This window comes from Sciurus carolinensis, chromosome 6, assembly GCF_902686445.1.
Source record: "Sciurus carolinensis chromosome 6, mSciCar1.2, whole genome shotgun sequence".
NCBI lineage: Eukaryota > Metazoa > Chordata > Mammalia > Rodentia > Sciuridae > Sciurus > Sciurus carolinensis.
This window is the reverse complement of record NC_062218.1, coordinates 61,710,614-61,722,638: the sequence shown is the minus strand read 5'-3', so window position 1 is coordinate 61,722,638 and position 12,025 is coordinate 61,710,614. Positions and strand designations below refer to the sequence as shown.

Genomic DNA, 12,025 nt, shown 5'->3' with positions numbered 1-12,025 from the left:
TGACGAGCTTGTTTCCTCTTATGGTTGATAATGAGGAATGAAGCTGGACTTTCACATTGGCTGTAAGGGCAGATCTTCCTGCTGTTCCTAAATGCATGTTTTGATGCTGCTAACACATAGAGGTGACAGACTCAGAAAGTCTGCTGAACCAAAGACCCAGAAAAATCATCATTCCTCTAATTTGAGCTCATCTGGGCAATTACCCCAAATATAGTATCTGCCTAAAACCTGCTGTCCTGTCTGTAACCTAGGAAATGCAGATGAATTGCATCACTAGATGGCCCTTTATTCCTCCTTCATGTGTTCACTTACTCATTCAATCCCAAAATGTTTATTGAGCATCACCTGTGCATCGAAAACAGTGGCAAGAACAGCATCCTTTACTGAGTATTTCCTATGCAACAAGAATGTGTTGAAGACGTCACACGCAGTCACTAGTGTGATTGTCACGGCACCTGTGAAGGTAGGTGCCATTCTTTCCCACATTTTGTTGATGAGGAAACTAGAACACAAACAGGTTAAGCAAGCTACTCAAGGTCATATACAAAATAAAGGAAGAAACCAGAAGTTTTTTGCAAACAGAGGAAGGAAAAAATTGACACTATGACTACTTCCATGCAATTCCCAGACTTGATCAAATATTCAAACCTATCATATCTAGCAAAATATTCCCCTAAATTTGTTAGTGAATGCCAACTTTTGTCCCAGAAGTGGATCCCAAACTTCTCAGCACAAAAATTTGAAAAATAAACTCATTTTACAAATTCCTAATAAGTTAAGGAAAAAAACCCCAAAACATCAAAGCTATTTTGAATCTAGTGACATATTTAATTTCTAGTTAATTAACTATCATAACATAACCAAATTTGAAAAACAAAGGTACATATCCCTCTAAAATATTATTTGGTCATTTTTCCAGCAGGGAGCATTGATATCTACATACAAACTCTCTGTGATAACTCCACATCCCCCTCAGATCCAAGCAGCTGTTATGACTTCTGATGGTTTGTCCTCTCTGAATCTCAGTTTTCTTATCTCTAAAGTGAAGATAATAAGAACTGTTGTTCTCAGATTATAGGACTTAAAAATCAGGATTATCCTCAGTGGTCGACTGGTCTAACCCCTTCATTTTTCAGGTGAGGAAACAGGCTCAGGCACTTATTTGCCTGTGGTCATAGCACCAGTATGACTGACCAGGGATTCAAAAATCAATCTCTCTCTTTGTTTCTCTCTCTCTCTCTCTCATTGGGTACAAAAAGGATATGCAGTTAAGTTTTTCCCTTACAACCATCTTCCATCCCATCTTATTCTCCTGTCTAAAGACAGATTCTATTAGCAAGTCTATTGTATCCTTCCAGAGATGTTCTATACATACCAAATAGACTTTTAAAAAATGATCACATTTTATACAATGGAAGCATCTTGGTTTCTTTTTTTTTTAATACAGAACTATACAGGTTGGCGATTCCTCCATTATCAGAACATATAGAGCTGCCTTATTCTTCACACCCCCATGTTGTGAATTAATTTACATAATACAGAATTCAAGAATTTAAAAATATACAGTATGATGAGTTTTAGAAAATTTATATAGTTGTTCAACCATCACCCAAATCTAATTTTGAAATATCTCTTTTCAATAAATATTCAAACTTTTGCTTATTTTTGTTTGTCTTACAATTACCAGATTTAAATAATTATTTATAGAGTGTATAAACCAATCTTTACCACATAAATGTATTGAATATATTTCCTCCTAGTTTGGGACTTATCTGCTCATTTTTATAAAGTTATCTTTTTCTTGAGGGGCAAAAGATTTTAAGTTTGATGAAGTTCAATTTATCAATTTCTTCGTTTGTTATTTAAGCATTTCATGTTTTAACTAAGAAATATTTGCCTAATCCCAAGTTACCAAGATTTTCTCCTATGTTTCCTTTTAGAAATTTGAGAGTTCTAATTCTTTTATTTAGGTCTATGGTCTACTTCAAGTTCATAAGTGTGTTGTGTGAAATAAGAGTCTGTTTATTTTTTCTCTTGCATTTAGATATTGAATTGTTCTAGTATCATTCATTGAAAAGACTGTCCATCTCTTATTGCATTACCTTCATCTTTATCAAACCAATTGATCATAAACCTGGAGTTCATTTATATTCTGTTCCCTCCTTTATAAGGGTTGACTAATATTCCATTGTACAAATGTACTGTACTTAATTTAGCCATTCTATTACTCATGGAAAACTGTGCTAATATTTATTTTTTTTCTGTCCTAAATAATGCTATGGCAAATATGTTGCAGTGTGGGTATGTCTTTTTGCACATCATAAGTGTATTTGTAGGATAAATTCCAAGAGGATTCAATGTTACATTTTGATAGACATTCACAAATCAGCCTCTGTAGAAGTTTTCCTAAATTGCAATTACACCAGAAATTTCTGAAAGCACTCTCCAGAATCCCAGAAGCAAGTGTGCACAGAAAGTTTTCTTTTCTTTTTCCTTTTTTTTTTTTTTGTACCAAGGGTTGAAGGCAGGGGCTCTTAACCACTGAGCCACATCCCCAGGGTCTTGCTGAATTACTTGGGACCTTGCTAAGTTGCTGAGGCTGACTTTGAACTTGCTATCCTCCTGCCTCAGCCTCCTGAGCTGCTGGGATTATAGGCATGTGCCACCACACCTGTCAAAAGGTTTCATATTTGCAAGTCAAGTAGGCAAAAATTTGCATCTCAGAGTTTTAGTTTGCATTTTATTATTATAAATTAGGATGAGTATCTTTTATTTTTAACATGTTTAAAAGCCAGCTATGTTTCATTTTGTGTGAAATCTGTTTCATGTCATTTGCCTGTGTTTCTGTTTATGATAGGCTTTTTGTGATGCACTTTATAAATGTTTTCCCTAGTTTTTTTGTCTTGATCTTGTTCACTGAGTTGGACCTGCAGGAGCTTTTCATTTTAATGTATAATAAATGCTAAGACTTTCAAGTAAAACTAGCAAGCTCCTCCCTACTCTGATTCAAAAAACAAATCTCTGCATTTTTCCAGTATTTTTATGCCTTCATTTTTTAAAAGACAATTTTAGTACAATTTAGGGACACAGTAAGTTTTCATTTCTAACATTTTATGATTTTGACCTATGTGGAATTTATTTTAAGAAATAAAGTAAGAATATGTTTGTTTTTTTCCTAAATAGCTACTCAGTTGTCCCAACATCATTAATTACACAATCCAACTTCCCCTCTGATATCCAATGCTATTTTTATCGTACACTAAATTCCCATCTGCATTTGGGTTCCCTGATCTGCCATCTATTCATGTGTCAGTGAGCACACTTCAACCTTTATTCTCTCACTCCAAGTTTAGCTTTCTCTCCTGCATTACTTACATTCTCAAAACGACACATGGAAAGTGGAAGAACTTTATGAATTGCTCTCAATAGTACTTAAATCTTTTCTTATCTTCTTCCAGATGCCACTAGTTAACAAAAATCAAACTCTATGTAAATCATTTTGAAAAATATACTAAGATAGTAAATCTATTTGGAAATATAGGGAACCGAGACTCAGGTTCTACATTCTTGATGCCAATGAACAATTCAGGGCTAATCCCTGAGCCCTTAATCTTCCATAAGATTCAGCAATTTGAGGTAGACCATGTGTTTATACGTATGTGTGTAAGGCACTTGTGGCATGTACGTAAGAGATAACTATTATGTAAAACATTTCCCCCTCACAAGTTATCTCTATTGGTTCAAGAGCAAATATATTTGGTACTTTATGTACAAAACTAGGATAGGATCTGCTCATTGTTAAATGTCCTTCCCAATTGCATGTATTAAAGATGTGATGCTAAAATTCCTCTCCTAGGAGACTCAGAAGAGGCACAAAGGAGCCAGTGTGTAATTCATGTTAAATAGTGGGGTGTGTCTGAGCAGATGGAGGGAGTAAAGTCACACAGAAATGGGATTGTCTTCTTCAAAATGATCGACTGCGTCTTCTTTCCCTAAAACTAGGCTCTCTGGTCCTTCTCCAATATCCCTGTTCAGATCCAGGGCCCAGGTTGCAGCCAGTAGACAAGTCCCTGGAGACCTGCACCCCACTAGAGATGAGGGATTATGTGGTGACATCACTGGTGTGCCAGGAGGCTGTAGACGGTGTTGGAGGAGAAGCCCATGTGCATGCTGCATTGCCGGGAGTCAACAAAGATGGTGCACAGAGCAGTCCCTCTGTGCCCAGCTTCCTGCAAAGCTAGGTAGAAGACAAGATTGTAGATAGACTGGCTAGTAACCTCTTTGAACTTTGTGTGTGTTCCTTATCCTACAAAGACAAATTCTGACATCTCAGAACCTTATCCTGTTGGGTTAAGTATAGTGCTCTTAGTACTGCAAATGCTCCATGTATACATGGCTTAGGATAATGCTAGAAGACCTCTTCTCGTACTTGTTGCATGAACTGAGGAAGTTCTCTGGGAGCTGGGGGTGAGGGGAAGGAGTCTCCACTCTGCTGCAGGGAGGAAACTCCCTGAAGGAGAAGAACGGCCAGTGAGAAACAACCTGGTGGGCCCTGCAGTGGTAACCGAACCACAAAGCAGCCTTAAAACAGCGAAGTCTCTCTGCACTTCCCGTGGAAGGAGGCCAGAGGGTCTCAGTGAAGGGGGAGAAGCCACCATCTCCATCTATGCAGAGGCCCCGTTTCTTCCCGGCTGCAGCAACCAGAGGCTATTCCGGTCCTCTCCCTTGCTCCCTTCCGGCCCTGTTTCCTTTCCCCACCCCTCCAACAATAGTCCCCTCTTGATTTCTGTTCCAAGAGAGAACGGTGAGTCCCCAGAGCAAAGGAAACTCTAAGGATTCTTTCCGCAGCATTTTCTAAGTGGGAAGAGTGAGGTGAGCGTACTGGCATCTCCTCCTTGGCTGGGATGCTGGAGGTCAGGGTCCCTCTCCCCTCCCAGAGCACAGCACAAGGGTCTCAGCAGGATTCCTTGCCCCCATTTTGGAACTTTCAAGGAAGAAGCTGGCCGAGTACCCATTCTCCCTGGAAAACTACAATGCGCTCTCTCCCATACTTTCTAATTATGTATTTTTCTTTCAAGTCAGTGAAAAAAGCTGAACTCCTTTTTAGGGCAATTCTCCCAAATTTGCACCACTGCCCTCCCTGGAGGTTTTCCTATCCTGAACCAGTGCCTTGAGTAATGTGCAGAGCCTTTGTTCCCACCCAGACTCCTCCAGTCTAGGGAAGGGCCTAGGAATCCTCCCCAGGCAACTTTGATTTCCACACTCTGAACAGGTTTGAAAATCCAAACTCTGACTTTACCTGAGCATATGATCTTTTGGAATAGAGTTAACTTGCTGGTTGAGACCACAATCAGCATGCGTAATGTTGCTCAAAGCTGAATAGAATGAGCCCTTGTACAGTAATGTCACTATCTAACCAAGAGTTCCACCACCTTGGACATGGAAAATATTAACAAATGGCTTTGTAACTCCCTGGAATAAGGACACACATTCCAAAATCAGTGTGTGTTCAACAGGTCAAAACCATTGAGTCAGTGCTACTCAAACTTGACCATGCAACTGAGTCATCTAGAGGTCTTGTTAAAAGGCAGTTTCTGATTTAGCAGGTCTGGGGTGGAGCCTGCAGATCTGCCTCTCTCACAGACTTCTGGGGGATGCCAAACTGCTGGTCCCTGGACTACATTTGAAGGGTAATGCCTGAGAGGACATTTAACTTTTAAACAATGATTAGCTATTGTTGACCTTTTCTCCTTCATGCAAAATCTGAAAACTGCAACATCAGTTTAGTGAAGAAAAGCACTTACTTCCTCTGGATTATTTGTCTAAAAAAGATGTTTTTGCCTTTCTCTAAGATGGGAAGAATAAAGCACTTACTTCTTAGAATGGGAGAGTTCAATGGAATAATGCATCTTGGAGGCCCCAAACTTGGTAATGACTCCTCACGACACGGTCATTGGTGTTGGTGCTGCTGGGGCTGCTGTTGGTATATTAATTTCCACTTGGTATCAGTGACCACATAAAATGAGGTCAAAATGGGGCCACAGTGTATCAGGGAAGCAGGAGAGTGGGTCAGAATTGCCTTTGTGTCTCCTGGTACTCAACACTAAAGAGATAGGCTTTATCAATGTGAATAGAGAAAGCTTTTTCAGTTAGTACCATAAATTAGAGAACCCTTGGACTCCAAAGGTGTTAAATGTAATAAGAATCATCCAAAATCCCAATTTGTTATTAAATATTTCTATTTATCACTTTAAATTTGCCAAATAAATGTAAAACTGCCGCAATCAAGTATTTTGGCTATCTTTATTGTCTTTAATTAAATAAAAGAAATAGTATTGTGCTCAGCAAGGATATCACATTTCTGTCCCAAAATTCACCCCATGGTGTTTTGTAAACTCACTCTTAGTGACATCCCTTTAACTTGGATTTACAGCTTTGCCCACAGTAAACCAGAGCACTGCACATTCTCAAGGCTGAATCCTGGCTCACATCTCTTTTAGTCAAGGAAAAACAAATGATCATTTTCTCTGTCTTGCCAAAAACAATTTGCTAACCCTTCATCTGCCCAGAAAACACATGGAAATAAAATGCAACTAACAGTTTCTCAGTGTGTCTATCTGATAAATGTTTAGCTCCCACGAATGGGGTGGGGAGAGTTCTTGCAAAGATGACTTTTTAACAGACTTAAAATGTGCCCCGTGCACAAAATGGTAGAGCAAACCCACATGATTCCAGTCAATTCAGGTGAGGAATACATCTCTCAAGCTGACTGTTTGGCATTATCCAGACTCCAAAACTTTTAACAAACTTTTTTTTTTTTTTTTTTTTTTTTTTACTAATTAACTGCTTCATTTTGCATGATTAAAGATAGCATATTTCATTCAACAATCCACTTATTCATTAATTCATCTATTCAACAGTTATTTATTGTGCATCTATCAAAGGCTATGTGCTATTCTGGGCACAAAACAGCAGTGAATAGAACAAAGTACTTGTCCTTGTGGCGCTTACTTTCTGGTTATATGACCACCTGATGAAGATATAGTTTTATTCTTTTATCTAAATATCATTGTTTTGTGTCAATGAATTTGGTTTTTGAATTGTAAGAAGAGTTGTCATTAAGTTAGCAGCTTCTGAGAGGACACGTCAGTGTGGTGGTCTTTGTGTTCCTGTCAGATGGAGACCGGTGTTCACTGCTCTGTTTCATTAACCATATAGACAGATGAGGGGGGAAAGTGAGGTAAGATCAGGAAAGGTAGATCAGAAAAATTAGAACAACTTTTTTGATAAGCTACACATTTTTCTTATAATGAAAGTCAATTTAACATGAACTGAGTGCTGATTTTTCAAATGCCATTATCAACTCTTTTGCCTTTCCACATCACTGTTAACTTAACTTAGGGAGAAGGATATAACTTGGAAGACCAGCTGAACATAGCACATAGGGTAAGACAGTTTAAAAAGCAAAACCTTGTGAGATCAAATCTACTAATAGTCTAAAAAAGAAAATAGGAAAGATTTAATATCTGTGCTTTTCTTGATAAAGAAAGAATATATATGTAAGATGCAAATGATAAAGAAATGCATACATTAAAAGTGTTATTCAGACAGAATTATAATATTTATAGTCCCAAATAACTGATCCTTTCATGGTTTATATAGTCATCCCTTGGTATCCATGAGGATACTCAAGTCCCTTCTGTACAGTGACTTAGTATTTGCATATAAACTACACACACCCTCCCACTTACTTAAAATGACTTATAGATAATTGGTGATCCCTAATACAATGTAACTTTTGTAAACAGTTGTTACACTATATTATTTAGGGAATAATGACAATGAAAAAAAAGTCTGTATGTATTCAGTAGAGAGGCATTTTCCCCCAGTCTGTGGTTGATTAAATCCCCAGGCCATGGATATAGAGAAACAGAGAACTGATTATATATACTTATTGAACACTGATCAGTATCATCAGATTGCTTAACTGGCTGGGACATTTCTTATTCCATAATACCAAAAGTTTCTAGAATAACAACCAATACCTTCAAAACTAACTTCAAAAGAGAGCATCCAGTGCTGAACATAAGCTTCATTTAAAGGCATGGCTCTCAAAGTATGCATGTAGAGTTAGCATCCATGCCATCCTGAAGAAGACGGAGCAAGAGACCAGCGTCAGAATGTCAGCAGCAGAACTGGTAGTTCTTCCTGGACAGTGGGCACAGCAGGAGGAGTGTAAGCAAGGCCCCAGCTGAATTCTGCTACGCACTCACACACAGATCACTGATTGAGTATCTCTCCATCATTTCACAGATAAGAAAATCAAGGTCCAAGGAAATGAAGAAACCTGTCAAGTCACCATACAGTGAGAGGCAGAGGTTGGATCAGAACAGAAGTGCTCTGCTTTTGCTTCTGCTGCATCCAACCACATTAAAAGTTGCCTTTTGCACAGCAGAGCAGAAGAAATCAACTTCAAATGGTTCCTCTAAGGTGAGTGTTCAAACAAGTCCCTCTTGTATCAGAGCCTTTTATTCTGACATAAGAAACTCAAAGTTCTGGGCTGTTGGTGGTAGATTTCTTAGTTATTTTTGCTGTTGCACATTTTGCTTTTGGAAAGGGGAAAGAAATGTAAGACCTAACGAAGAGTATCATTATGATTTGATGAACTAACAAGCATGTAGGGTTTGAAGTTCAGAGTGAGAAAAAAATAGCAGCTGGATCAAACACACTCCACCCACACCCCCGTGTGACATGGTGTCCTCTTGACTGGTGTGAAGGTGAGTGGGTTGCTGTTGGAATGTTTGAGGACAGGGAACTCCGAGTGTGCTCAGCCCTGGGTTGGGGGAGAATGTGTCACTTCCAGGGCTTTTCTCTCTGGCTGAGTCATGGTACAGCCACCATGGTGTCCAAAATAAGTATCTGCAGCCCTCTACAGCCAGGGAAAAGGTCACCAACAACACAGAACTTGAGAGCTTTGGGAAGTGGGTGAGAGGAGAATGCCACGTCATGTCTACTGCACATTCCTCTAAGTCGTGGTCCAGAGCAAACTTGCCCCTGCTCTGAGCTCTATCAGATACAGCTGACCTTCAGTGAGGCTAAAGCTGGTGCTTTTACCAGAATCAGAGGCGAATATCAATACATTGAACTCTATCTACTTTTATAAGAATTTGGAGTCCAAAATGTGTCAATGTGTGCCCAACTGTACAGCTATGGGGAATAAACTTTGTTCTAAAAGATGCTTGGCACAGCATTGATCAAGAATAATGATCCAAATTACAGAAGATTGAATTCTATTCACTCTATTTGTAAAAATACGGTACTCTTTAGTGTTAATAAATGACTCTTGAAAAATCACAGCTGATATTGACTGACTCCTACTACTTGTCAAGCATCATGTTAACTGCTTTATATTAATAATCTTATTTAATCCTCAGAACAACTCTGTTATGTTGATGTAGTTTTATGTGTGGAGACACTGAGACTTAGGGTAAGGACCTGGCCTAAGGCCCATGATCAGTAGGTGAGGGTAGATAAGTGGTAGAGTGTGTGCTTAGCATGCACTAGGTCCTGGGTTCAATGGCCAGCACCTTGAGGGGGGAAAAAAGCATATAACAAATTGAAAACAAGTTATGTGTATACTTTTGGCAAAAATTAATTAACAAAATCTTGTGTGAGTCAAATTCTGCATCATTCCAAACTGGAATTCCCCTAATGATGCCACAAAAGAGCCTCTGATGACCCCAGAGAACAGTCACTCTGGAAGTTTCCAGAAATGCCAATTCTCTCCTTGGAGTTGAATTAAGGTAGTTTGAGTGGTAGCGACATAGCCTAAACTAGTCAGTGGCTACTGTCTTCAGGTAGCTGAACTTTCCCCCCAGTGTCCAATCAGCAACATTCTCATGGCAATGACATTACAATGTACACAGAAATATTGAAAATATTTTTTTCTCCTAAAGAAAATTGCATGTTCCCCACGCCTTAAACTCGAGTCACAGTGAAGACGGTGCTAGAGTGGCCTTCCCACCTTTCCCTTTCTTGTCTTTGGTCAGAGTGACTCTGCTTTCATTTATGTTGCATCCAATACTTTTATTTAATAACTAAAACTAGAGAGTGTCTTGTGCTGTTGTTTTAATTGGATCCAACATTAAACATTATCAAGGAAAAATGAAACCGAAAGAAGCAAGTCAAGATCGCAGCCCTTATTTTCTAGGATCATAGTTGCTGATAAATGATGTGAAATGCCCAAGATGATCAGCCTCGGCTACTTTTTGACCTGAAGATCTATGAGACAGGGGGTTGGGGTAGGTGGCAGGGAACTAGAAACCACCAGCGACTACCCTTAGAATCGCTTTGCATCCTCAAGCAGGCAAACACTAATCACTCCTCTTTTATGGTGACTCTAAGGAAAGTTCTTTGAAAATAGGAGGACTAATGGAACTTTTGTTCCTACATAACAGTCCAGTTCCATCATATTTTCTCATTAAGATGATGGCTCAGTTTCACATAAAGATTAATTACTCGATTGTGGGGAAAGCATAATTTGGCCAAATTAATTTTAAAATGAGAGTCCAGCTATTTTTATTATACTCTTCACATCCCAGGAAATGTCTGCCAGTACATTTCATAGAAATTAATATTATAAAATATATGCATGGCTGTTTCCTCTCACCCATTTAGCGCCTCTCTGAGTTAAATTATTGATACCAGTAAACACACAGAGTCTTTTGGAATGACCTTGCTGACCTATTTTTGACAACACGATCTCGGCTCCCTCATGGCTTGTGGTAATGAGTTCTTGGTAACATTATCCTTTCCGACGAATTTAATGGAAGCAAGTTGAGTCTTTAGAAACTGTTCGTGTGTCTAAGCTCCACTAGCTTGCTGTGATCTATTTGGCGCTTGGAAAACCAGGCACCGAGTGAATGTTTTTCAATCACATCTATGGCTTAGTTTTTCACTCCTACTGACAAAGCGATTAATCTTAATCATCCCATTCTAGATGCATGCTGGTTTCCAAAACTAAAGCTACATGCCCCAAGATCTTTGCCTCCTTTTGTGTGACAGATGACATCTTCCATCAACAGTCAATAACAAATTTACATTCGACCCACATGTGGTACCTGAACACCTAAGCCCCTCTCCAAGTACTGTTCCAAAGAGACATTCCCTTCTTATATTTCCCTCCTACTTCATTGATGCAGAATAACAGTCACAAATTAACAATCCCCTTTTGGGGGATCGGGTGCCGAATGGAAAGAAAAGAACAAGAGAAGGGCAACTTAATCCAGACAATATGTAATAAAAACCCCAGAGTGAACCACAGTTCTTAACAGACTCCCTGAGAAGGTTCCCAGGGCACAGCACTGAGGAGGAGTGAATTCTCCAGTAGGACACATCACACACTTCAGTGGCTCCTGGTTAACCTTGCCATGTTATCTGTGCCAAAATTCATATTTCACACAGTGTCTTCCTTAACCCCAAAGCAATTCCATTTCCAGTTCTGTCAGCCTCAGATCCACAAAACATCAGTATTCTCCTTAAAAAAAAAAGTATAAGCTTAAATTCTGGGTCATCTATCAGTCGCACCCTGTGATTAAGGACTACACCCAGGAAGGTGTTTCTGTGGAAGATGCCCAGGGCAGTCTCCATCCCAAGGACCTTGAAATGGAAGCAGAAAGGATTGTGTGGGTAACTTACCAGCTCCTGAGGTCAGAATGGCTGCAGCAGCCCCACCGCTTTACCTGGTCCCTGGCTTTCTCTGTCTCTCTCCCTCTCTCCCTCTTTCTCTTGTGTACAGATTGCAGGGAACTTAAAGAACTCGCAGGGACAGTGTTTCAAATGACTTAAGAAGAACAGGAACAATACTTCGTTCTCTTTTTCTCAGATGAGTACCTTCGGGAAGAAGGAAGGAAGGGAGGGGAGAGGGAGGAAGTCAACAACCCTTTGCTTTCCTGAAAAAAAATAAGGAAACAGAAGATAGACATCTCATTTTCTCTTAAACAAAATGTTGGAAGGGGCAAAAAAA

The 12,025-nt window shown here is 39.3% G+C and overlaps 1 protein-coding gene across 1 annotated transcript in view; it reads right to left on the bottom strand.

The window, feature by feature from the left end:
* Znf366 (zinc finger protein 366) overlaps positions 1–11,794 on the bottom strand; it is a 65,920-nt gene extending 54,126 nt beyond the window's left edge. The window contains exon 1 of the mRNA XM_047556804.1: positions 11,698–11,794. The gene's annotated coding sequence lies outside the window, so the exon portion shown is untranslated. The remainder of the gene's footprint in view (positions 1–11,697) is intronic.
* Positions 11,795–12,025: the final 231 nt, after the last annotated feature.